The sequence below is a fragment of the Pongo abelii genome, chromosome 6 (assembly GCF_028885655.2).
Source record: "Pongo abelii isolate AG06213 chromosome 6, NHGRI_mPonAbe1-v2.0_pri, whole genome shotgun sequence".
In the NCBI taxonomy this organism is placed as follows: domain Eukaryota; kingdom Metazoa; phylum Chordata; class Mammalia; order Primates; family Hominidae; genus Pongo; species Pongo abelii.
The window spans coordinates 21,503,273-21,524,910 of NC_071991.2; positions in this window are offsets into that span (position 1 = coordinate 21,503,273).

Below are 21,638 nucleotides of genomic sequence, written 5' to 3' on the forward strand. Positions count from 1 at the left end.
TTACAATTATTATTTTGTTTTGTTACTCTGTAGAAACCTCAAATGAAGGTTTAGTGGTGCTCGAGCATCCAGATTGTCTTTTCTTTTCTTAATTTTTTTTTCCCCTGAGATGGAGTCTTGCTCTGTCACCCAGGTTGGAGTGCAGTGGCATGACCTTGGCTCACTGCAGCCTCCACCTCCTGGGTTCGAGCACTTCTCTTGCTTCAGCCTCCTGAGTAGTTGGGATTACAGGCACCTGCCACCACGCACGGCTAATTTTTGTAGTTTTAGTAGAGACAATGTTTCACCATGTTGGCCAGGCTGGTCTAGGACTCCTGACCTTGTGATCTGCCAGTCTCGGCCTCCCGAAGTGCTGGGATTACAGGTGTGAGCGATCGTGCCCAGCCTGTCTTGTCTTTTCAAAACCACCCTTGGTGATTCAATGTTAAGTATGTACTAGTGGATGTTACTTTGCTGAATATTGCCTAGTGAATATTAAGTAGTCTCACCTTTCAGACATGAACTTATGAATTTAAGACATGAAGATTTACAGCTTGATAAACCAGCTTCAGGAGGTAGGTCTTCAGTCTTAAGTCAGATTAGAAGATTATGTGCAGGCCGGCCATGGTGGCTCACACCTGTAATCCCAGCACTCTGGGAGGCCGAGGTGGGTGGATCATGAGGTCAGGAGATCGAGACAATCCTGACTAACTGGATGAAACCCCATCTCTACTAAAAGTACAAAAACTTAGACGGGCATGGTGGTGGGCGCCTGTAGTCCCAGCTACTCGGGAGGCTAAGGCAGGAGAATGGCATGAGCCTGGGAGGCGGAGCTTACAGTGAGCCGAGATCCCGCCACTGCACTCCAGCCTGGGCGACAGAGTGAGACTCCATCTCAAAAAAAAAAAAAAAAAAGATTATGTGCAATAATTATTTAATGCTTGACATTGTTTTTTTTTAAATGGTACCTTCCACATGAAATAATATGCTTGTAACTATTAATTATGTTCCAGGACAGGAGAATTGATGTTGTCAAAATTTTTTTTTTTTACTTTTTTTTTTTAATCTTTGAGACGGAGTTTTGCTCTTGTTGCCCAGGCTAGAGTGCAATGGCACAATCTAGGCTCACCGCAACCTCTGCCTCCTGGGTTCAAGCAATTCTGCTGCCTCAGCTTACTGAGTAGCTGAGATTACAGGCATGCGCTACCACACCCGGATAATTTTGTATTTTTAATAGAGGTGGAAAGGTTTCTCCATGTTTGTCAGGCTAGTCTCAAACTCCCAACCTCAGATGATCCACCCATGTCGGCCTCCGCAAGTGCTGGGATTACAGGCCAGAGCTACCCCGCCCGGCCTCATTTGTCAAAATTCTAATACTCTCTACAACAGTGAACTCATTTTCTTTTTTTAATCCATTATAAATACATGTAAATGTTGCACTTATGGGTAGACAGAACTAAAAGAACAAAATTTGGCCTACTTTTGAGATGCAAGATTTATCTGGCATAGTGCATTGAACAGGTTATTACTGAAGTCTACATCAGTCACCTGAACAAGCATTCATGAAATGTCCATGATACCCAGGACACAGGAATGTTTCCTTTTAGAGTATAGAGCCATGCATATCATCTCTTAATTGTTTAGATGTGTTTTGAAAGAAATAGAAATAGAGTTGGTTTTCTTACTTGTTTTGCCCCTGGAGTGAAGTGGGGACAAAACAGAATGGAATCACACTGTTAAGATTTACTAAAATGGAAGGATTGCCGCAAGATCATATCCCTAGTCTCCCCATAGCAAATGGCACCTGCTAGCTTTTCTTTTGTTTTCTTTTTTTTTTTTGAGATGGAGTCTTGCTCTGTCGCCCACGCTGGAGTGCAGTGGCGTGATCTCTCAGCTCACTGCAACATCCATCTCCCAGGTTCAGGCAATTCTCCCTGGCTCAGCCTCCCAAGTAGCTGGCATCACAGGCACCTGCCACCAGGTCTGCCTAATTTTTGCATTTGTAGTAGAGTTGGGGTTTCACCATGTTGGCCAGGCTGGTCTCAAACTCCTGACCTCAGGTGAGCCTCCCACGTTGGCCTCCCAAAGTGTTGGGAGTACAGGCGTGAGCCACTGCGCCCGGTCATATGTTTTTTATAATGTTGTTTTATTTTAGGAAAGTAAATACAATGAGTAGGACTCAGCTCCATCTGCTCCACAATTCTCTTACTGTTTTTTTTTTTTTTTTTTTTGAGATAGAGTTTTGCTTTTGTTGCCTAGGCTGGAGTACAATGCTGTGATCTCAGCTCACTGCAGCCTCTGCCTCCTGGGTTCAAGCGATTCTCCTGCCTCAGCCTCCCGAGTAGCTGGGATTACAGGTGCCTGCCACCTTGCCTGGCTACGTTTTTATTTTTAGTAGAGACGTGGATTCACCATGTTTGCCAGGCTGGTCTGGAACTCCTGACCTCAGTTGATTCACCTTTCTTGGCCTCCTAAAGTGCTGGGATTACAGGTGTGAGTCACTGCACCTATCTGTAATGGGATATTTCACTGCAGACTTTGATGAACAGAACATTAGCATTTTTGGTGGTGTTTTTATTTTACTCATAATATTTTTCTTTGGACTCAGTTACAGTAACAGAAGTAAAGATCAAGTTATAAAAATTAAAGAGCAATACAGATTCAATAATTATTCTTTTCTACATATTGTGTTTAAATGATACCCTTTTTTCTTTCTGTCTTTATAGCTCAAGCTGTAAAAGCCAAAGGTCCACCCGTTTTTTCCAGTCTCAAGCTGAAGATCTTTATGTAGAAGGCCTTCCCCACAGGAATTTTTTATTTATTTATTTATTTATTTTTTTTTTGTGACGGAGTTTTTACTCTTGTTGCCCAGGCTGGAGTGCAGTGGCATGATCTAGGCTGGAGTACAATGCTGTGATCTCAGCTCACTGCAGCCTCTGCCTCCTGGGTTCAAGCGATTCTCCTGCCTCAGTCTCCTGAGTACCTGGGATTACAGGCGCCCGCCACTACACCAGGCTAATTTTGTATTTTTAATAGAGATGGGGTTTCACCATGTTGGCCAGGCTGGTCTGGAACTGCTGAACTCAGGTGATCCTCCTGCCTCAGCCTCCCAGAGTGCTGGGATTACAGGCATGGACCACTATGCCAGGCCAGGAATTGTTGTTGTTGTGGTTGTTTTTGTTTTTGTTTTTGAGACACAGTCTTGCTCTGTGCCCAGAGTGGAGTGCAGTGGAGCAATCTCGGCTCACCGCAACCTCCGCCTCTTGGGTTCAAGTGATTCACTTGCCTCAGTCTCCTGAGTAGCTGGGACTACAGGTGCAAGTCACCATGCCCGGTTAATTTTTTTGTATTTTTAGTAAAGATGGGGTTTCTTTTTTTTTTTTTTTTTTTTGAGACGGAGTCTCGCTCTGTCGCCCAGGCTGGAGTGCAGTGGCACGATCTCGGCTCACTGCAAGCTCCGCTTCCCGGGTTCATGCCATTCTCCTGCCTCAGCCTCCCAAGTAGCTGGGACAATAGGCGCCCGCCATCACGCCCGGCTAATTTTTTGTACGTTTAGTAGACATGGGGTTTCACCGTGTTAGCCAGCATGGTCTCGATCTCTTGACCTCGTGATCCACCCGCCTCGGCCTCCCAAAGTGCTGGGATTACAGGTGTGAGCCACCGTGCCTGGCCAAGACAGGGTTTCACTATGTTGGCCAGGCTTGTCTGGTAATCCTGACTTCATCATCCACCCGCCTTGGCCTCCCAAATTGCTGGGATTACAGATGTGAGCCACTTTGCCCCACCAGAAATTTTTTTTAGGAAGGCTATCTACTTACAGAATTCCTGGCCTTGAGAGGATATTACTTGCAATGGAAAGGATTTGTTTTGTGATTAAAAAGTAAGACTCCTGGATTCTTATTTGACTCTTATCTCTCTTGTGAGTAATACATCTTTTTTATTGTTGACAAATATTTACCACTACGGTTATATTTACTGAAGTTTGACTTATATTATGGGTTTTTTTTTTTTTTTTTTTGGATGGAGTTTCTCTCTGGTTGCCCAGGCTAAAGTGCAATGGTGTGATCTCGGCTCACTGCAACCTCTGCCTCCCAGGTTCAAGTGATTCTCCTGCCTCAGCCTCCTGAGTAGCTGGGATTACAGGCATGTCCCACCAAGCCCAGGTAATTTTGTATTTTTACTAGAGACAGGGTTTCTCCATGTTGGTCAGGTCTCAAACTCCTGACCTCAGGTGATCCACCTACCTCAGCCTCCCAATGTGCTGGGATTACAGATGTGAGCCACTGCACCTGGCCTATTTTAAGTATTTTTATCTTCCACTTTTTAATATATCTGGGTCCAACATTGAGTCAGTCATGCCAGTGTTAGCTTTTGAAACATGAACACTGCCCGCACCTGACTAGCATGCAACTGACATTTTCTTTCACAGTTTTCTGCTACTTTTGCTAAAGAAAACAGTATCCGTGTCTTGTTTTTAGGCCTGAGATTTTTGTGGCATATGTGGGAATATATGATTGTTTTTCTAGTTGTGTGGAGGAAGATAGTCTTGAATGCAATGTGATATTAAAGGATCCCATTTAAGATTTTTGTAATATGCTTCAAAGACCTGTGGGTTGCAAAGTTACCACTTTACTTGTGAGGACACATGCTCCATGAAGCAGCTTATGAGACAATTTACAATATTATTTTGTTTTGTTACTCTATAGAAACCTCAGATGAAGATTTAGTTGTGCTCAATCATCTGGATTGTCTTTTCTTAATTTTTTTTTTTTCCAAGATGGAGTCTCTTTCTATTACCCAGGCTGGAGTGCAGTGGCATGATTTCGACTCACTGCAGCTTCCACCCCCTGGGTTCAGGCAATTATCCTGCCTCAGCCTCCCGAGTAACTGGGATTACAGGCACCTGCCACCATGCCCGGCTGAGTTTTGTAATTTTAGTAGAGATCGGGTGCCACCATGTTGGCCAGGCTTGTCTCAAACTGCTGACCTCGTGATCTGCCTGCCTCTGCCTTCCAAAGTGTTGGGATTACAGGCGTAAGCCACCGTGCCCAGCCTGCCTTGTCTTTCAAAACCACCCTTGGTGATTAAATGTGAAATATATACTAGTGGATGTTACTTTGCTGAATATTGCCTAGTGAATATTAAGTGTTTATTCTTACCTTTCAGACATGAACTTATGAACTCAACACATGAAGATTTACAGCTTGACAAACCAGCTTCAGGTGGTAGGCATTCAGTCTTAAGTCGGATTAGAAGATTATGTGCAATAATTACCTAATGCTTAACATTTTTTAATGATACCTTCCATATTAAATAATATGCCTGTAACTATTAATTATGTGCTAGGACAGGAGAATTCATGTTTTCAAAATTCTAATACTCTCTAGAACAGTAAACTCATTTTATGTTTATTAACCCATTATAAATACATGTAAATATTGCATTTATGGGTAGACAGAACTAAAAGAACAATGTTTGTCCTACTTTTGAGATGCAAGATTTATCTGGCATAATGCATTGAATGGGTTATTATTGAAGTCTACACCAGTCACCTGAACAAGCATTCATCAAATGTCTGTGATACCCAGGACATAAGAAGTTTTTCTTTTACAGTATGGAGCTGTGCATATCATCTCTTATTGTTAGATGTGTTTTGAAAGAAATAGAAATAGAATTGATTTTCTTACTAGTTTTGGCTCTGGAGTGGAGTGGGGACAAAACAGAATGGAATCACACTGTTTAGATTTACTAAAATGGAAGGATTGCCGCAAGATCGTATCCCTAGTCTCCCCATAGCCAATGGTACCTGCTAGCTGTTTTTTTTTGAGATGGAGTCTTGCTCTGTCACCCACACTGGAGTGCACTGGCATCATCTCAGCTCACTGCAACCTCCTCCTCCCGGGTTCGAGCAATTCTCCCTGGCTCAGCCTCCCGAGTAGCTGGGATTACAGGCGGCTGCCACCAGGCCTGCCTAATTTTTGTATTTTTAGTAGAGATGGGGTTTCACCATGTTGGTCAGGCTGGTCTCGAACTCCTGATCTCAGGTGATCTGCCTGCCTCGGCCCATCGAAGTGCTGGGATTATAGTCGTGAGCTGCCATGCCCGGCCGTCTTACCATTTTTAATATGCACAGATTATTAAAGTTTTAATCCTACGTAAGAGGAGAGAGAGTCAGGTAATGGAAACCCATATGCTTTTTACTGAGTACATTTTTCTGTACAGTCAAGGATTTTATGCAGGAGGAGTGACACTGTCGGGAATCCTTTTTATTGGGCTGTACTTGTGCCTGGGTGCCGCTCTGCGGTAACAGAGAGAGCTTTGACAGCAGCCACCGCAGCATTTGAAGATGAAGCCTCAGCGAAGCTCTCTTTTCTATCTTGCTCCTTAGACACTTCATCAGCACCTCAAATACTTAGTTTTGATCTTTCCTACAACATCTTTTGCCTCCCAAAGTCGCTCTCTGCCCCACTTTTATTCTGCTTCTCAGCAGAATTCTAGGTGGTTGTCACCTGCTCCCCAATACTCTTTTAAAAACTATTTTTATGGAAATTTTCAAACCTTGTGGGCTCTTGCTTGGCTCCTCCCTGTCTCATTTTCAGTCTCTTGAGGCCCCTGCCCGTATCCTCTCTACACTGGGGAGTGCCAGCCAGCAGCTTCACCCTGAGCCCTCTTTGTTTTTTCTTACTGTGTCTTCTTTACAGACAATCCCACCCTGCCCACTTCTTAAAAATATTATATTGTCTGTGTCATTGAGACCCTCATTTCTGGCCCTGAAGATGCCCCTCATACTAGACCTTTGTATTTGCCTACCTGTTTGAGTCCTCCTCAGACTTCATGTGTCCCAGGCAGAGTCTCCATTCCCCTTTTCAGGAGCTCCTCTCAGGGTCTGCCAGATGCCCAGAAGTTACGCTGAGGTGTGATTTCCTCATATCCTAGTGTCTCTTGTAGGCAGAAACCTTGCCTGAACCCTAAGCTGCTTAGCTTACATTGTCTTGTGCTTTTTTTGGAGGGGGTTCACATATACCCAAAAGAAATAAATGAACCTCCATGTACCCAACCCCCAGGTTAAGCAGTTGTCTCCATTTTGCCAGACTTGTTTTATCTGTTTCAGTCTCCGTAAACATTTATGTTTGTACAGGAAAAACTGGATAAATACATGATTCTCCACCCCACCTCCCATTTTAAGTCACTTTTCAGAATAATGAGTCAGTGACCTAGTAACTTATACACTTCAGTGACCAATAGTTTTTTTTTTTTTCTAAATATCGTCATGAACTCATAGATTATTGTTTGCATTTGATGTATTTCAGGCCATTGCAGTCATTATTTATTAATTGTTTTGGATGCTTACATTGTCTCATCTAGGTTAATAATTATCTCTTCAAGTTGACTCTCATGTCTTCTTGATATGATCCTGTTGGACTTTGATGGCTTCCTTGCTTTCTGACAAAAAAGATGTTCCAGGATCTATATACTGCACTATGTGTGGAGTCAACCATTTCTCTAGGGGGCCTTGATTCCTTTTAGTAGAGAACACAGTTTGGGCTCTTGGACTGAATCACTTTTGTGAACCTCCTCGCCTGCATCCCTGCTTATAGCCGGTATGCTCTTGCTGGGCATCAGCAGATCTCCTAAAAGTGCCATGTAGTTCTGCCTCACTCTTACAAAGACTCGTCTCTTGAGAGTTTTTTGCTCTACCCCAGATGTGGTCTTTCTGGTTCTGAAGCTTTTGCTCTAGTCACCCTGAATTTTGCCAGCCCTATGCATGTCATACCTTGGATTGCCAACCCACCCTCACTGGAGCCAATTTCTCCGGTTAGAACAGTTGCCCCTATTCTAATACTCTAATAAACAAGTTACCTTGTAGAGTATTAGTTGCCTAATACTTTAGTAAACAAGGTTCTACCTGGGTTTAGTTAACTTTTGCTCCTTTGGGCCCTGTGTTCTACCAGCATTCCATTTATCTGAAACCCTCCCTCACCTCATCAATATCTTATCTGTTCTTTAATGATTTACTGCTGCTTCCTGGGTTCTAAAGAACCCAGTTCAGAAGTTTCTGTTTTAGTTTGAGATCTTATAGGCCTGTCCGTCGGGTTGCTATCATCCCAGCTAGGATTAGGCAGAATTGGGTGGGGGTTGTAGTGCATTTTTGGCACAGCATGTACCTGGCTGACTAATTCTCTGTCTTTTCTTTCCTATTGCAATTCATGGGTCTCAGCATTTTCTGAATGCTGTTTAGCAGGTCATCCTGTTGATTTCCTGCTAGGGAGTAGCATACTCTGGCTGTGTACCATTGACAAAGGGACTTAAGGATAGATGATGGGCAGCAGATTTGTTAAATGGAACAATATGAAGAGATGGCATTATAAAAAAGGCTTGGCAGCAGGGCCCATTTGAATGGTTGGTCCTTGGCTCCCATGTTGATATAGGCGGATCCTTGGTGGGAATTTGGAATGATCCCAAATATTGTAGATCACTGGTGCATCAAGTCATCGTCAGGGTTGTCTGTGTAACAATCTTGAGTGAAGTTTTGTGAATCTCTGGAGATTCTCTGTATAGGGTTTAATCATTTAATTATTCTAGTTGAACCTGTTTAGTTTCTTTGCAAGGAGATAAGAAATGTGAAAGAGATGCAGACACTAGGGAAAAAGCCAGGAGCCTTGTTTCCCACCCACTTCTTGGGTTCTGGAACTGAACTTATAGTTGAGTAGTGAGGAGTAGGCTCAAGTGCATTAATCCTGGATCTAGCTCCGCTTTGCGCTCGCTGCAGTTCTTGTGTCAAATTCACTTCAAGCCACTCAGAGTAGTATGTAGAGGGGTCATGCAGGACTGTGCTTATACTTCATTGTATCAAACGGGAGATCCAGTAATTTATAGCCTATTATTTCTGGAGTCTGGAGATGGCTCCACATAAGCTTTGCTGAAGCAGATTTTATTACATTAGAAGAGAACCTAGCTGGCTGCATTCAACACTGGTAGCTTTTAGATGCTAATAAGGAGGTCATGTAATAAAGGTCACAGAGTGACTCTGGAACCCATTTCCCCAACCCAAGAAAGAATAATGACATTCTAGGTTGGCCTCTTTTCATTTCCCTTTGATTTTGAGTAATAACTTCCCTCCTTACTTCCCAGCTGAACAATTTGGGAGTCTGTATTCCCTAGAAAGACTCTGTTCACATACCCATCAGATTAAATTAGGTGAGAACTCTTTGGCCTTAATGAATGTTGAAGGATTTCAAAGGGCTAATGGAAATTCTTCCAGAAGTAACAATTCCCATTCTATTGGTGAGACCATTCTGAAGAAATTTCCTGAATCTCTTAGATTATTTTATACAGCAAAACAGCCAGCATTGCGTTCTCTTTGCTAATAGATGACAAGGAGAATGTAGACACTTGGAATCTATGGAGAATCCCTAAGTTGCATTTTAGGCTGCATGTTAGGTCTCCTTTCCTAACCCTTTTACAAGTCGATCAGTGTGAAACAGCATGATAGATTTGCGTGACTTCTCTCCCTGCCTCCTCCCTCCATTCTTTTTTTTTTTTTTTTTTTTTTTTTTTGAGACGGAGTCTCGCTCTGTCGCCCAGGCTGGAGTGCATGACGCGGTCTCGGCTCACTGCAACCCCTGACTCCCGGGTTCACGCCATTCTTCTGGCTCAGCCTCCCCAGTAGCTGGGACTACAGGCGCCCGCCACCACGCCCGGCTAATTTTTTATATTTTTAGTAGAGACGGTGTTTCACTGTGTTAGCCAGGATGGTCTCGATCTCCTGACCTCGTGATCCACCCGCCTGGGCCTCCCAAAGTGCTGGGATTACAGGCGTGAGCCACCGCGCCCGGCCGCTCCATTCTTATGGAAAGTAGTGAGTGACTGCGTGCCAGGTAAAATCTTGGTGACAAAATCCAAAGTCAGATTCAGAGTTATAAACATAGCCCCCACCCAAATAACTTCCAAAGAAAAGAAAGAGGCCGGGTGTGGTGGCTCACACCTGTAATCCCAGCACTTTGCGAGGCTGAGGCAGGCGGATCACGAGGTCGGGAGTTCGAGACCAGCCTTGCCAACATGGTGAAACCCCATCTGTACTAAAAATACAAAAATTAACCAGGTGTGGTGGTGCGTAGCTGTAATCCCAGCTACTTGGGAGGCTGAGGCAGGAGAATTGCTTGAATCTGGGAGGCGGAAGTTGCAGTGAGCTGAGATCGCGCCACTGTACTCCAGCCTGGGCGACAGAGCAACACTCCATCTCAGGGAAAAAAAAAAGAAAGAAAGAAAGAAAGAAAAAAAAAATAAGTAATTGTTGAGCCACCAGAAAACAAAGATCACACTGTTTTTGTTCTGTTTAGAAACAGAATAAATGCCTTATACTCATTAAATATTGTTGAATGAGTGATGAGATGCTGAAAAAGGGGTGCCAGTGAATATGAAAGGGAAGTGAGGTTTTGAGAGATATTTAGGAGATAAAATATCAGGACAGCTTATTGTTGACACGTTGAATAGAAATAGTAGTAGGGCAGAAGGAGGACTGTAGGATGCCCTTCAGGTTTCTGGTTCAGGTATCTTGGTGCATGGCAGTGCCATTTATTGAGACAGGGAAAGTGGAGATACAGAGGACACACATTGCCAGGGAGAAGGAATTCACCTTTGGACACACGATGCTCAGGACATCCAGGCAGAGATGTCTAAAAGGTAGTTGGAAAGACAGAGCTCAGCGGCGTCATATCCAGACTCATGGTAGCCAGAATTCCAGAGTCATCAGCTAGTGTGGGCTCTCCTAAAAAGCGTGTATGATGAGGAGGGCAGGGACAGGTCTCATATGGCATTCACTTCCAATACATTTTGGCTCTAGAGAGGAGGCAAAGATAAACTAGCTGTATGGACAGTTTGCATCTCAGTCAGGTCATCCCATGACCATGGAATATTTTTTCTGCAGAAGCTGATGGTCTCAAATGAAGGCTTGCCTTACCTGTTCCTCTGGCTGCCAACCTCTTTCTCTTAGTTAGGTTGACTGGGACAGACGTGGAGGCTTCCTCCCTCCTAGACTCCCTGCTAACATTGGAACATTTGTGGCCTTTTAACTCTGTAGGTGATTCAAATTTGCATTTATCTTTTTATTTTATTTTATTTTATTTATTTATTTTTTTTGAGATGGAGTCTTGCTCTGTCACCCAGACTGGAGTGCAGTGTTGCGATCTCAGCTCACCGCAAGCTCCACCTCCCAGGTTCATGCCATTCTCCTGCCTCAGCCTCCCGAGTAGCTGGGACTATAGGTGCCCGCCACCACGCCCGGCTAATTTTTTGTATTTTTAGTAGAGATGGGGTTTCACTGTGTTAGCCAGGATGGTCGTGATCCGCCCGCCTCGGCCTCCCAAAGTGCTGGGATTACAGGTGTGAGCCACCATGCCTGGCCTATCTTTTTAAGAGACAAGGTCTCATCCTGTTTTCTGGGCTGGAGTCGAGTGGCAGAATTGTAGCTCACTGCAGCCTCAACCCTCTAGGCTCAAGTGATCCTCCCACCTCAGCCTCCCAAGTAAGTGTGGGATCACAAGTATATGCCACCAAGCCCAGCTAATTTTTTATTTTTTTTGTAGAGACAGCATCTCCCCCATGTTGTCCAGGCTGGTCTCGAACTCCCGGACTCAAGTGATCTTCTTACCTTGGCTTTCCAAAGTAAAGCCTGGGATTGCCAAATACGGTGGCTCATGCCTATAATCCCAGCACTTTGGGAGGCCAAGGCAGGTGGATCACTTGAGCTCAGAGTTCGACACCAGCCTGGGCAACATGGTGAAACCCTATCTCTACTAAAAATACAAAAAATTAGCCGGGCGTGTTGGCATGTGCCTGCAGTCCCAGCTACTCAGGAGATTGAGGCAGGAGAATTGCTTGAACCTGGAGGCGGAGGTTGCAGTGAACTGGGATTACACCACTGCACTCCAGCCTGGGTGACAGAATGAGACTCCGACTCAAAAAAAAAAAAAGAAAAAACAAAGTGCTGGGATTACAGGCATGAGCCAACATGTTTGCATTTATCTAGTTGAAGCTGCGAGGAGGTAGGAGGGCCTAGTTGTCCTTGGTGTTTTGATGTAAGGGCTAGACAGTGGATTAATTTTATTAAATATTGCTAAATATTAATAAATTTATTAAATCCAGTAAAGATTGTTAAATATTAATATATTTATTAAATTTATTAAATATTAAGTATTATTAATTAATTATTACAGGTTCTTTTATACCACAAAGCTAGATAAACCCTTTACCGGCCCTGAATAATGGCTTCCCCTTTCTTTTTTCCTTTTTTCTTTTTGTCTGGGGAAGGGGGACCACAGAAGTATTTAATGAAATAGCACTTGTGGCCAAGTGCGGTGGCTCGCACCTATAATCCCAGCACTTTGGGAGGCTGAGGTGGGCGGATCACCTGAGGTCAGGAGTTGGAGACCAGCCTGGCCAACATGGTGAAACCCCATCTCTACTAAAAATACAAAAGATTAGCCAGGCGTTGTGGCGGATCCTGTAGTTCCAACTACTTGGGAGGCTGAGGCAGGAGAATCGCTTGAACTGGGAGGTGGAGGTTGCATTGAGCCGAGATCATGCCATTGCACTCAACCTGCGTGACAGAGTGAGACTCCATCTCAAAAATTTAAAAAAAAAAAGCACTTGTGCTGAATATGGTCTTAAAATAGTTGCAATCCAGGCCGGGCACAGTGGCTCATGCTTGTAATCCCAGTGCTTTGGGAGGCTGAGGCAGGCAGATCACTTGAGGTTAGGAGTGACTAGCCTGGCCAACATGGTGAAATCTTGTCTCCACAAAAAATACAAAAATTAGCTAGGCGTGGTGGCAGGTGCCTGTAATACTGGGGAGGCTGTGGCAGGAGAATCACTTAAGCCCGGGAGGCAGAGGTTGCAGTGAGCCGAGACTGTACCACTGCATTCCAGCCTGGGTGACAGAGTGAGACTCTATCTCAACAAAGAAACAAATAAACACTTACAGTTGTAATCCTAGACCTAGATGCATATCTACCCTCTTTCCATTATGAAAAGCCAGGGATGAAATCAAACTGTAAAGAGAGCAGGGAAGGAGGACCACTATCTTGCTCTTTCACTCCCCTTATATATTTTTTAGCATATACTCACACCTCTGCTCTTTGTACATTTTTTATATGTTTTAAAGATATTTTAATCCAGTCTTGCATTTAAATGTTCAAATTTTAGGGGCCCACATGTTTTATCAGTTTTTCTTTGTTTTTTGTTTTTGTTTTGTTTTGTTTTGTTTTTTGAGACGGAGTCTCGCTCTGTCACTCAGGCTGGAGTGCAGTGGCACTACCTTGGCTCACTGCAAGCTCCGTCTCCTAGGTTCACGCCATTCTCCTGCCTCAGCCTCCTGAGTAGCTGGGACTACAGGTCCCTGTCACAATGTCTGACTAATTTTTTTGTATTTTTAATAGAGACAGAGTTTCAGCGTGTTAGCTAGGATGGTCTCGATCTTCTGACCTCATGTTCCCTCCCCCTGAGCCTCCCAAAGTGCTGGGATTACAGGCATTAGCCACCATGCCTGGCCCTAATTTTGTATGTCTAGTACAGACGTGGTTGCGTTATGTTGCCAAGGCTGGTCTCGATCTCCTGACCTCGTGATCTGCCTGCCTCGGCCTCCCAAAGTTCTGGAATTACAGGTGTGAACCACCATGTCCGGGCCAGTTTTTCCCGTTCTAAGGAAACAGTTGAGTAATAGCTTTGCTCCTCCTTTAACCTAAATTATTCCTTTCACGAGGTTAGTGACTTCTGACAGGCAGAGGTAGGTAGTCTGAAGCCTGATTACCTGGTCCCAAAGTGGAGGAAATGGAGCCCTGACCCAAACAAATAGGTAGTAAAGGTAAATTAAAAATATGAAGTTATTTTGAAAGGCATATGTTGAGATGTTTAATATTATTTCCAGCCCTGTCTGGTGCACCGTGTAGAACTCCTCCACCTTATCATATGTCACTCTTAATAGTTCCTTGTGTATCCGTCCAGTGTTTATGTAAATAAAAGCGATATGAACGTATGTTCTTACCCCCTCATACTCTTTTACATGAAAGGTAGCTCATATAACCTGTTCTGTACTGTTTTGCCCTTAACAGTATGTCCTGGGGATCTTTCCTTGTTGGTACAGAGAAAGCTTTCTCATTCTTAAATCAGAGCTGCATAGTATTCCATTGTGTGAATGGCTGCCTCCTACTTTATTGAATCAGTTCCTTATACATGTGCACTTCAGTCATTTCCAGTATTTGCTCTTACAAGCAATACTTCAGTGAGCAAAGGCAGCTCTTTGTTTTTTTGAGACGGAGTCTTGCTCTGTCGCCCATGCTGGAGTACAGTGGCACGATCTCGGCTCACTGCAACCTCTGCTTCCTGGGTTCAAGCAATTCTCCCACCTCAGCCTCCTGAGTAGCTGGGATTACAGACGTGCACCAGCATGCCCAGCTAATTTTTGTATTTTTAGTAGAGATAAGGTTTCGCCATGTTGGTCAGGATGGTCTCGAACTTCTGACCTCAGGTGATCCACCCTCCTTGGCCTCCCAAAATGCTGGGGATTACAGGCCTGAGCCACTGTGCCCGGTCAAAGGCAGCTTTTTTATTTTTATTTTTTTTTGAGAGAAAGTTTGGCTCTTGCTGCCCAGGCTGGAGTGCAGTGGCGTGATCTCGGCTCACCGCAACCTCTGCCTCCTGGGTTCAAGTGATTCTTCTGCCTCGGCCTCCTGAGTAGCTGGGATTACAGTCATGTGCCATCACAGCCGGATAATTTTTTGTATTTTTAGTAGAGACGGGGTTTCACCGTGTTAGCCAAGATAGTCTCGATCTCCTGACCTCAGGTGATCCGCCCGCCTTGGTCTCCCAAACTATTGGGATTATAGGTGTGAGCCACCGCACCCAGCCAAAGGCAGCTTTTTAAAGGGTTGCACAGCACTGCATATGCTACTTAAAATGAGATTATTATTCTTCATTCTTAGAATCCCAGTTGGTTTTATTGGTTGATAAATTCCCAGTTACTCGTACTCACAAGCACAACATTGATGATGAGTCTGACATCTTTTCATAACTCAAGAGTCATTAGTATGACTGCCCCATGGAGGCATACTGCTCTCTCTCAGGTTTATTTCAATAATAAAACCTTTGGAAATTTTAATAGTGAAACCTACTTAAGGCCCTTTGCTCAAGATATCTGAATCACTGATCACTGCAATTACTCCCATGGCAGCCGTAGAGCAATTTAACAGGATAATAGTGAATAAGATAAATTACACTTCAGATTCTTAATGGATTGATGTGCAAAAGTATGTAAGGGAAGATGAAGGTGGGAGAGGAGTGCCTTTGAAATTTCTGCACACAGCAATAAAATAGGGAACTGGGCCATTGTAGCCATTACTGCTAGGGATTAGTCATCTAGTAGCAACCTCTGGGGCTCAGCGGTGGGTAGAACATCCTGTTTATTATAGACAACAAATTGGGTTCCCTTGTTTGTGTGTCTCTGTGGAGGGGTTGGAAATTCTAGGTGATTTGCTAATTGTCTGATATAGAATACTCCCTTTTCTACTAAATAATTAGTGTTTTTGGTGTGAAAATAGGGAGGCAGACCAGTTTTACAAATAGCTGCTGGCCTGGAGAATAACAGTTTCTGCCATGTGAGTGGTTTAAAAAGGCAGCCTGGAAAAGTAACTGTGGGATTGTAAGTGTTTCTTATTTTCAAGGCTAACATAAGTTCTTCCTATGTGTTGGGGTTGGAGGAGGGGCTGGGTCGGTTAAGAAGTGAGTACAGCGCTTGCTTTTGCTTTGAGTGTCCCTCAACCGTTTGTGTTTAGGAAAGAAGAATGAGTATGTGGTTATATGGGTAGGGGGTGGGCCCAGGGAAGGGGCCCAAGGTAGGAAATTCGGGAGACTTCACTGTAGTTCCACCCTTAGGGATATCCTTGGCACCTGGTCACATTATGGATGCCTCACCATCTGCTGGGTATCAATTTTTTTTTTTCTTTAGAGATGGAGTTTCACTCTTGTTGCCCTGGCTGGGGTGAAATGGTGCAGTCTTGGCTCACTGCAACCTCCACCTCCTGGGTTCAAAGGATTCTCCTGCCTCAGCCTTCCGAGTAGCTGGAATTACAGGCATGCACCACCACACCTGACTAATTTTGTATTTTTACTAGAGATGGGCTTTCTCCATGTTGGTCAGGCTGTTCTCAAACTCCCGACCTCAGGTGACCTGCCCGCCTTGGCCTCCCAAAGTGCTAAGATTACAGGCGTGAGCCACCTCGCCCGGCCAGTCACAATTTTAAAAAACCACCATAGCCTAGTTAATGATGCTTATTAGCTCGTCGCCACTAATCATTGTGCACACTCACTTCCTATATCAGAGGCTCTAAACTGCCCAATTTTTTTTTTTTTTTTTTTAAGATGGAGTCTTGTTCTGTCGCCCAGGCTACAGTACAGTGGCACAATCTTGGCTCACTGCAACATCTGCCTTCTGGGTTCAAGGGATTCTTGTGCCTCAGCCTCCCGAGCAGCTGGGATTGCAGGCATCCACCGTCACGCCCAGCTAATTTTTGTATTTTTTAGTAGAGACGGGGTTTTACCATGTTGGCCAGTCTGGTCTCAAACTCATGACCTCGAGTAATCTGCCCACCTCCGCCTCCCAAAATGCTGAGATTACAGGCGTGAGCCACCGCGCGCAACCTAAACTGCCCAGTTTTAAGGGAACAGTTGGGAAAACACTTGCTTAAAAAGGAAGTGAAGGAGTTGCCACGACTGTGGTTAGCTGTGTGAAGACCCTAGAAAACCTATGTAATCTCCTGGGGGCTCACAGTCTTACTGCCTGGTCAGGAACCTTAGAAAACTTAGATGTATGTGTTAGGAGACCAGGTCTGAAAGCTCCCAGGGTTGTATAAACTTCTATATTAAGTTCCGTGATGCCCGATGGGTAGTCCCACATTTGGACACGCTATTGCTATTGCTGCTTCCTTCCTTATCATGAAAAGAGCAGAAGATGCAGATAATACATGAAGCAGGAAGACAAAGGGAAGACACTGAACTTGTCAGCTAACTTTGGGTGCCCCTCATGCTGCGTGTTTCCCATTGAGCCTCACTTATCAGTGACACAGGGAATGATCCCTTTGCTGTCCACTTTCCCTGTGGCTGCCTGGAGATAGGGGAGGCAGATCGTGTCACTTGCCAACATTGTGTTGCTGTGGATTCGTTGGAGGGACAGGAACAGGAAATTTTCCTGGTGGTGTATGTGTCACTGGGGCTCACAGGGGTACTTTTGAATCTTCTCACTGGCCTCTGATTCTGTGACCCTGGTTATTACATGTTCAGAAAGTGTCAGCTTATTTGAAAGTGATACTCTTCTTTTCTATTTAAACATCGCCAAAGACCATCACGCTTTTTTTTTTTTTAATTGAAACATTTTGGTATTTTTTATTTTTTGGAGATAGTCTTGCTCTTTCATATGAACATGAAGGGGACTCATTGTCTTTCTCCTGCAGTATGTCTTTAATTTAATATCAATGAAGGGTCATGTCTGAATGAATTGTAGAAGTTTAGGACCTAAAAAAGGAAGGTCCCAGAAACCGGGCTTTGGTTTATTTCTACTACTACACTTGCTATTGAAACCAAGCAGGTGACTTCATTTCTCTTGGATTCAGCTTTCTCATGTGTCAGGATGGGAGAGGAAGGGAGGCGTTGGGATAAGTGTCATTCCGCTGTCTGTACTTCAAATCTGGCTAACACACGTGTGGCAAATACTTAGATTTGTTGACAGTGGTTTGCTGGAGTGGTGTCTTGAACGATTCTGAGCAGGCTCAGCAAGAAAGTGTGTTTGAGTTGATTGGGCGTATCTGTCATGGAGAAGGAAGTAATGAATGGGGAGTGCTCGCAGCATTCCTGGGGCATTCCTGTTTATTATCTCAATACCTGGTGCTGATGTTTCCTGTCCCTTATCGGGAATCCTGACTACTCTGTGTCTGATGACTGGAACTTACTGAGTGCTGCTTAGTTGCATCATAGACACCACCTGTCTTTGAACAGCTACCCTGCCTCTTGATGAGAATGCAAAGGCTGCCAGGGACCACTGCTGTATGGAATGGACTTCGGTCATTTCTGCTTAGAGCACAGAGGTCATTTTGACTAATAACATAACTCTCCTTTTGATTGAAAGTGTTAAAATTGTTCCTCCTAAAAGTACTTATTTTTTAGGCTTGTTCTTCAGATTTGCCCAATATCCTAAGTAAAATGCCTTCAATATGAAGTGGATATTGCTTGATTGTAGGGAACTTGTCCATAATGTACTTGAGAATGCAGATACAAATAAAAGAATGTCTGTGTCAAATTTCATCTTCTACAAATTATGTTCTCTTGCACTTTCAGCTCAAGCTGTTGGACTCGCCGAGGCAGTAAAAGTACCATATCCTGTGTTTGAATCAAACTCCAATTTCCTGTATATAGAAGGCTTGCCAGACAGGATTCCCTTCCGAAGCCCTACCTGGTTTGGAATTCCATGACTTGAAAGGATCCTTCGTGGGAGTAATAAAATGAAGTTTGTTGTTAAAAAGTAAATTCTGGGCGGGACATGGTGGCTCACATCTGTAATCCCAGCACTTTGGGAGGCTGAGGCGGGCAGATCACCTGAAGTCAGGAGTTTGAGACCAGCCTGGCAAACATGGCGAAACCCCATATCTATTAAAAATACAAAGAATTAGCTGGGCGTGGTGGCAGGTGCCTGGAAACCCAGCTACTTGGGAGGCTGAAGCAGGAGAATCACTTGAACCTGGGAGGCAGAGGCTGCAGTGAGCCGAGATCACACCATAGCACTCCAGCCTGGGTGACAGAGTGAGACTCTGCCTCAACAACAACAACAACAACAATAAAAAAGTAATTTCTATTTGCCACTGTAGTCATTTCTGGAATTAAAACAATAAAATGATATTTCTACTAAAATGTTTTTCTAGCTAGAGGTGACAAGTGTGGCTGTGAGTCCTTGATGAAAAGTCTGGCTCTGAGCTGCAGTCCTGGCACTCTCTATTGACCCCACATCCCATACTCAGTCATCTTCATCAGTACAAGAATAGTGACCCCTGCCTCCACGATGTTCAGACAGACTGTGGTGGCTTGCACTATGCCTAAGTACTTGAATGACGTTTAATCTGCTGGGTTTTATTTGCTTTGTCATTCCTGGGTCAGTCTTGTTGGCGACTAAATATTGACGATTGAGTTTCCTTCCTTTTTTTTTTTTGAGACAAAGTTTCACTCTTGTTGTCCTAGCTGGAGTGCAATGGCGCGATCTTTACTCAGTGCAACTTCCGCCTCCCAGGTTCAAGTGATTCTTCTGCCTCAGCCTCCCGAGTAGCTGGGATTACGGGTATGCGCCACCATGCCCTGCTAGTTTTTGTATTTTTTGTAGAGACGGGGTTTTACCAAGTTGGTCAGGCTGGTCTCAAACTTCTGACCTCAGGCGACCCACCCGCCTCAGCCTCCCAAAGTGTTGGGACTACAGGTGTGAGTCACTGTGCCCGGCCTGATGATTTTTTTATTATATCTGTGTTTCTGCAGAATTTTAGTGGCTGAAGAAAGTACACTAGTGTTAATTTTCTTTTTCATGAAAGAAGTGATTTACTCTTCATTCAATTACTTGCCAGTCATGGGAAGGAAAAGTCAAGGTTTTCATCCACAATGATAGGAATTATTGTGACATTACAGGATGACTCTGTGAACACCTTTAGGGAAAAACCCTGGTCATATCACAACCATTTTACTTGCTGTGAGACCACCATTGTACTGGCTACTGTAACATTTCTTGGTTTTCTAGACCTGAACTAGTTATTTTCTACTTGCCTCCTGGAATGGCTAATAAAATAAACACTAAAGGTAGAAGATTACCTGTACTTCGTATTATATTTCACTGCATTAAGACATTCTTTATCAGCATTCCTTAAATCACACAGAATCATTGGCCACTATCTTTGTGGGACTTGCAGTTAGTTTCTTGGCTTTTGAAGGTGTTTTATTTAATGGACCTCTTTTTCTTTAAAAAACCATTTTATTGGAAGTGTCACATTTGCAATCCCACTTCATTCATGTTTCCGTGGCTTTGTTGAGCCCCCTGTGGAGGATTACACTACAAGTTTAATTCTGCAGGTTTTTTTTTTTTTTTTTTTTTTTTTCTTGAGACAGAGTCTCGCTCTGTCGACCAGGCTGGAGCGCAGTGGCGCAATGTTGGCTGACTGCAGCCTCCGCCTCCCGGGTTCAAGCAATTCTCCTGCATCAGTCTCCCGAGTAGCTGGGGCTACAGGTGTGTGCTACCATGCCCAGTCAATTTTTTGTTTTTTTTTTTTTTTTTTTTTTTTTTTTTTTAGTAGAGATGAGGTTTCACCATTTTCGCCAGGCTGGTCTCAAAACTCCTAACCTTGTGATCCACCCGCCTCGGCCTCCCAAAGTGCTGGGATTACAGTCATGAGCCACCACGCCCAGCCACAGGTTTCTTTGAAATGAGTCAAACTGAATGAATTTTAATACTCTGCCCTTATAAAGCATCTCCTTCTGTATTTTTTTCCTACAATAGACTAAAGTAATTCTGTGCTTATTTTATAGCTTTGCAGTCCCCAAAAAGACCATGAAGCCCTGAGAGTAATGAAAAGCTTCCTGACATTGAGGTCACTGTGGAAGGTAAGGGCCATTCCTTGGCATGTTTCTGTTGATTTTCCATTGTAATAGTTATGTCAGTTCACTAGCTATGTGTTTATACAGATGAAGGTAACCAAACTAGTTGTACATATGAACAGCTTCCTTTGATAAAGCTAAATTTCTGAATGTTTTTAATTGAAATTTTGAAAATGATTAACAAAAAATAAATAAAATGGATCACATCATAAACTGCACTCAAGAAAATCCCTAAAATGCTTTTCCTCTATTACAACAAATAAGGGTGCAGAAGGTCATGTGGAATGTTTCTTCGTCTTTTGTCCTCTTTGTTTTTTCTATTCTTTTAAGGAAAGAAAGTTGAGGGGTAGTTTAAACAGCAGTGCCTGGAATGAAAGTGTTTCCTACGACACCCCCTAACGTACTTCGTTCTCTCCATGCCCACGGGGTCTGCAGGGTTCTCATCTTTTCATGTTCACAGTATTGAAATACCTCATACAATACCAAAGACAGTTCCCAACCAACCCTCAAATATGTGTATTTCTTCCATCTCCTCATAAATGCAAAAGGAAATAACTGTGTTAGGATCATTCTTTTTTTTTTTTTTTTTTTTTTGGAGATGGAGGTCTCGCTCTGTCCCCCAGGCTGGAGTGTAGTGGCGTGATCTCAGCTCGCTGCAGCCTCTGCCTCCCAGGTTGAAGCAATTCTCCCACCTCTTTCTCCTGAGTAGCTGGGACTACAGGTGCACTCTGCCACGTCCAGCTAATTTTTTGTATTTTAGTAGAGACGGGAATTCACCATGTTGCCCAAGCTGGTGTCGAACTCCTGAGCTCAGGCAATCTGCCGCCTCGGCCTCCCAAAGTGCTACGATTACAGGCATGAGCCACCGCACCTGGCCTAGGATCATTCTTTATGTCCTAGGTGTCAGTTTTTTAAATAAAGAGTTTGCAGTACTGGTGTTTAGTGGTGCGGTAATTTCCATTTAATCATCTGGCATACTCAGAGAGAGG